The 6,420-nt window shown below is 46.2% G+C and overlaps 1 pseudogene; it reads left to right on the top strand.

Moving 5' to 3' along the window:
* Positions 1-337: 337 nt before the first annotated feature.
* LOC107183397 lies at positions 338-1,169 on the top strand (annotated as a pseudogene).
* Positions 1,170-6,420: the final 5,251 nt, after the last annotated feature.

Genomic DNA, 6,420 nt, shown 5'->3' with positions numbered 1-6,420 from the left:
AGGCCCCAGCAGGAGCCCCAGCAGGAGACCCAGGTGCCAGGGCTACATCTCTGCTGGGGCACGTGATCCGGTGCCTGGGCTGAGGAGACCCAGAAGGAGACCCAGGGGCCTCCCAAGAGGAGAGTCTCCATGGTCAGATGGTGCAGTGTCAGGACAGGAATAAAGACCCAAGGTGACTCAGATGCCTGGCCACAGGGTTAGACCAGCCAGCAGGGCCTTTCAGTTGGGACTGGGTTGGGGGTGGGGTGAGGGAGGCAAGCCAGAAATAGAGAACTACAACTCCCAGGAGGCTTAGCAGCCAGGGCCTGGGTGCCCTGCTGTGAAATCTGATGGGCGTGTAGTTTTGCAAGCCACTTTAAACTAGAGACTTGCAAGGTTGGAAGTTCTGTGGCGTGAGCCAGGGAGAAATGGAGCTGGAGCAGAGAGAGGGGTCCATGGCAGCGTGGGCTTTAAGGAGTTCTCAGCACCTCCCGGCTGGGAACTGGCGCTGCAGGTGGTCACATCCTGGAGAGCGAGCTTGAGACCAAAGTGGAGTTCGTGTCTGGGGGTCTGGGCAGCTCCAGCCTCCAGGAGCGAGATGAAGAGGAGGAAGCAGCCTGAGGCCGGCAACAGTGGCACCAACTGGAACTCAATCGCAGGAAGTACCAGGCACTGGATTGGCGCTGCAGGGAGATCGAGCAGGCGAAGGAGCGGGTCCTGAACAGGCTCCATCAGATATAGAGGATAACATGGAGACTCCAGCAGGAGCGGAGGTTCCTCATGAATGTGCTGGACTCCTGTGGCAACAACTACCGGGCCAGCCAGCTCACCATCTTACTGGAGGACGAGGGCAGCCAGGGCACAGATGCCCCCACCCCAGGCAATGCTGAGAACAAGCCTCCAGAGAAAGAGAGGCTGTCCCTGCGCAGGAGGATGTCAGCACCCACAGAAGCCAGCAGCCCGGCCCCTGGCGAGGGGCCCAGCGGTTGAAAGAGGTGGTGAGTGCCACTGGAAGGCGGCCGGGTGGGAGTCCCGCTGACTCTGGAGCTGGCCCCCGTGCAGATAAAGGTGGAGGAAGACTTTGGCTTCAAGTGGTCAAGGCTCTGGACTCAAGATGGGTTTCTCGGGGGCCAGACAAGTAGCTGCCCTACCCCACCCTAGCCAGCTCCCCCTTTGACTGACCCCCCAATAAAAAGACCCCATGCTCTCCTTGGCAAAAAAAAAGCTTATAGAGGCATGCTTATAGGATCAAATAGTATAAATATAGATGTAACAGGACAATAAAAAGAGAACCTGGCTATGATGATCACCTGAACACTGCCTCTGTGTCATTCCTTCTTCGCTGACTCCGTCCACACCTTTGGGAACCCCTGGTCCTGCTGAGGCAGGACCCCAACATTCCTCTTATTATAAGGACTTCAGTGAGGTGGGCTAAGGGTCCCACTGGAACTGCCTCAATTTAATGTAATCCCCTCTTTAAAGATCTTATCTCTATATACATTCTGAGGTTCTGGGGAATAGGATTTTAACATACATTTTGTTGATTACCCAAATCAGCCCTTAACAACCAACATGTTTCAGAACGTAGATTCCTACAGGGTTATTTACGAAACATTCAGAAGTATTTTTAAAAGAGCTAAGCTCCTCACCTAATGCACGGGCCCCTACCGGCAAAGAGCGAAGGCCTGGGTTCCAGGTGCCGGAGGAAAATTGGTGCCAGCAGCCAGGGGAAGGGGCCCCGAAGAGGCCCCAGATTGCAAGAGGGCACAGGCCGGGATGAGGGACCCACCCGAGTACACAAATTTTTGTGCACCAGGCCTCTAGTCCTATCTAATAAAAGAGAAACATGGTAATTAGCCATACCTCCACTACCCTTCCCATTGGATAATCAGGGAGATATGCAAATTAACTGACAGCCAAGATGGCAGCCGGCAGCCAGGCAGCTTGAAGCTAACATGAGACTTGCTTGCTTCAGTGACGGAGGAATCCAATATTCCCCGCCTGCCTTGCCGGCCTCTGATTTTGCAGTTTGAAACATTGTTACAAATATAGAAGCTAAACAAAACCCCAGAAACCTGCTTTCAGCCAGCGGGGATCTCAGAGCTGGAGTTGATACGGTGTTTCGATTATAGAACCCAAACAAACCAGATACCTGCTTTCAGCAGCTGAGGCCTCAGAGCTGGAGCCAAGCTTCAGAGCTAAAGCTGGCCCAGAAAAAAAGAAAGAAATAAAATAAGGAGTAGTGGGGAGCTTCAGTCACCCGCCAGCCTGAAAACAGCCTTCAGCCCCTCACCCAGACTGGCCAGGCACCCTAGTGGGGACCCCCACCCTGAAGGGGGTGTGACTAGCTGCAAACATCCATCATCCCCTCATCCAGGCTGGCCAGGCACCCAAGCGGGACCCCCACACTGATCCAGGACACCCTTCAGGGCAAACCAGCCGGCCCCCACCCATGCACCAGGCCTCTATCCTATATAGTAAAAGGGTAATATGCCTCCCAGCACCGGGATCAGCGGAGCCACGAGGCCTCCCGGCACCGGGATCAGCGTGACAGGGGGGAGCGCCCAAACCCCCTCATTGCCCTGCGACTCTGTGTGTGACAAGGGTGGGGCCACGAACTCCCTATCCACCCTGCTCTGTTCGTGACAGGGGAAGGCGCCCCAACCCCGTGATCAGCCCTGTTCTGTGCCTGATTGGGGGGAGCCCCCCAACCCCCTGATCAGCCCTGCTCTGTGTGTGGCAGGGTAGAGCCATAACCTCTCCATCGGCCCTGCCCTGAGTGTAACAGTGGTCGTGCCCCAATCCCCTGATCAGCCCTGCTCTGTGCCTGATAGGGGGGAGCTCCCCACCCCCTTGATTGCCTTGTGACTCTGTGTGTGACAAGGTGCATTGCCCCAACCCCCTGATCAGCCCTGTTCTGTAGGTGATAGAGGGCGGCACCCCAACTGCCTCCCACGGGCCCTGCTCTGTGTGTGACAGGGTGCGGCACCCCAACCCCCTGATGGGCCCTGCTCTGTGCGAGACAGGGGGTGGCGCCGAAACCTCTCCATCGACCCTGCCTTGAGTGTGACAGGGGGCGGGGCCAAACTCCCCAATCAGCCCTACCCTGAGCGTGACTTAGGGTGGCATCACAACCTCCCAATCGGCCCTGCTCTGAGCCTGACCAGGGGCTGCACCTAAGGATTGGCCTGTCCTCTGCCACCCGGGTGCATGCCTAAGCCAGCAGGTCGTTATCTCCCGAGGTGTCCCAGACTGTGAGAGGGCACAGGCCGGGCTGAGTGTCCCCCCACCCGGAGTACACAAATTTTTGTACACCGGGCCTCTAGTCTTATATATTAAAGAGCTTGTATGCTAATTTGACCAAACAGCAAACAATCTTCCTGATGATGTTGGGGCTGCTTGAGCTGGCCGGGGCTGCAAGGGGCTGCGAGGGCCGAGCCCCTTGCACTAATTTTGTGCATTGGGCCTCTAGTCAATCACTTTAAATATAAACTGACTAAATGCTCCAATCAAAAGACTTTGAGAGGCTAAATGGATAAAAAAATCATGACCCATATATATGTTGTCTATGAGAGACCCACCTCAGAACAAAGAACTCACACAGACTGAAAGTGAAGGGATACAGCTACAATAAAAAAAAACACTATGTGAGGTTTCAACAGTAGACTAGAAGAAGCAGAGGACCGAATTAGTGACTTAGAAGATAAGGTAGAGAAACAAGCCAAGTCTGAACACCAACTGGAGGAAAAAAAATTAAAAAAAAACAAGAGGAGAACTGAAGGGAGCTTTGAGACAATATGAAACAAAGTAACATATGTATAATAGGAGTACCAGAAGGATAAGAAGAGCAGCAAGGATTAGAGAATCTATTTAAATAAATAATGACTGAAAACTTCCCTGATATGGGGAAGAAAAAATCACACAAGTACAGCAAGTACCAAGCAAGATGAATCCAAAAAGACCCACATCAAGACACATCATAATTACAATGACACATGTTAACGACAAAGAGAAAATCTTAAAGACAGCAACAGTTTGACATAGAGTTACCTACAAAGAATCCTCCATCAGATTATCAAATGATTTCTCAACAGAAAAATCCCAAGGTAGAAGGGAATTGAATGAAATATACACAGTGATGCAAAGCAAAGGTCTGAATCCAAGAATACACTATCAAGCAAGACTATCAATCAAAATTGAAGGGGAAATCAGAAGATTCACAGACAAAAAGAAAAAATGCTAAGGGAGTTTATCACTACCAAGCCAGCAATGCAAAAAAATGCTAAATGGAATCATGTAAAGAGAAGAAATAGAAAGGGAAGAAGGAACACAGGCATAAAACACAGAAATGGCTACAAACAAGTACCGATCAATAATAACATTAAATGCAAATGGATTAAATACTCCAAACAAAAGACATCAAGTGACTGAGTGAATAAGAAAACATGACCCATATATCTGCTGTCTACAGGAGACCCACTTCAGAACAAGGGACTCACACAGACTGAAAGTGAAGGGATGGAAAAATATCTATCAGGCAAATGGAAATTTAAAAAAAGCTGGGGTAGCAATAATTATATCTGACACAATAGACCTCAAAGTGAAGACCATAGCAAGAGACAAGGAAGGCCACTTCATAATTCTAAGGCAATCAATACAACAAGAGGATATAATTCTGGTAAACATATATGCACCAAATGCAGGAGCACTCAAATACATTAAAAAAAAAAAAGAAAGAAAACTTCTGGAAGATATCAGGGGAGAGGTTGACAGCAATACAATCATAGTAGGAGACTTTAATACCCCATTTGTCTAGAGGGTAAATCCTCTAGACAAAAAATTAGCAAAGAAACAGCAATCCTAAACGAATCACTAGATCAATTGGATGTAATCTACATCTTTAATACTTTGCACCCAAAACTACAGAATATACATTCTTCTCAAGTGCACGTGGGAAATATTCAAAAATAGACCAAATTTTGGGAAACAGACAAACTCTTGCAAAATTCAAGAAGATTGGAAGATTGAAATCTTTTGAAGAATCTTCTCAAGTCACAATGGCATAAAGTTGAAAACAACTACAATAAAACCAATCACAAAATTTCAACACTTGGGGCCTGAATAGCATACTATTAAACAATGAGTGGGTTACCAAAGAGATCAAAGAATAAATTTAAAAAATCCTGGAAACAAAGGACAATGAAAACACAACAATGAAAAATCTTTGGGACACAGTGAAAAGAGTCCTGAGAAGGAATGACAGGCCTACCTCAAAAAACAAGAAAAAATGGTAATAAACCATCTAAATCTGCAACTTAAAGAATTATGAACAGAACAACAAGAAAAGCCAAGAGTGAGCAGAAGGAAGGAAATAATAAAGATCTGAGCGGAAATAAATGACATAAAAACAAACGAAAACAAACAAACAAAACAATGCAAACGATCAATGAAACCAAGAGCTGGTTCTTTGAAAGGATAAATAAGATTGATTAAGCACTAGCCAGGCTCACCAAGAAGCAAAGTGAGAGGACCCAAATAAACAAAACCAGAAATGAAAGAGGTGAAATAACAACAGACCCCACAGAAATACAAAAAATAATTTAAAAAAATACTATGAGAAACTTTATTCCAAAAAACTGGTCAACCTAGAAGAAATGAAAATTATGACCTTCCAAATGCAACAAGGAGGAATGAAAAAATCTGGAAAGTCCAGGATCCATGGAAGAAATTGAAGCAATAATCAAAAAACTTCCTACAAACAAAAGCCATGGAGAAGATGGCTTCACAGGAGAGTTTTATCAAACATTAAGAGAAGAAATAAAACCTATATTCTTCAGATTATTCCAAAAAATTCAAGAGGAAGGAACACTTCCAAGCTCTTTTTACAAAGCTAGCATTACCCTGATCCCCAAACCAGATAAAGACAATAAAAAGAAAGAGAACTACAGGACAATGTCCCTCATGAACATAGACACCAAAATTCTCAACAAAATTCTAGAAAGTTGAATCCAGCATTACATTAGAAAAATCATACAGCATGACTAAGTGGGATTTATTCCAGGGATGCAAGGATTGTACAATATTCTCAAATCAATAAACGTGATACACCACATAAACAAACAGAGAGATAAAAATCATATAATTATATCCATTGAATCAGAAAAAATACTTGACAAAATCTAACACCATTTCTTGATAAAAATTCTCATCAAGCTGGAAATAGAAGGATCATACCTCAACATAATAAAAGCTATATGACAAACCCACAGCCAACATCATAATCAATGGGCAAAAACTAAAACCATTTCCCCTAAGAACAGGAATAAGACAGGGATGCCCACTCTCTCCACTCCTGTTTGACATAGTACTGGAAGTACTAGCCATTGTGATCAGACAAGAAGAAGAAATAAAAGGCCTCCAAATTGGAAAAGAAGAAGTAAA

This window comes from Myotis davidii, unplaced genomic scaffold, assembly GCF_000327345.1.
Source record: "Myotis davidii unplaced genomic scaffold, ASM32734v1 scaffold101, whole genome shotgun sequence".
Lineage (NCBI taxonomy): Eukaryota > Metazoa > Chordata > Mammalia > Chiroptera > Vespertilionidae > Myotis > Myotis davidii.
The sequence above is the reverse complement of the archived record's forward strand: the minus strand, read 5'-3'. Positions and strand labels throughout refer to the sequence as shown.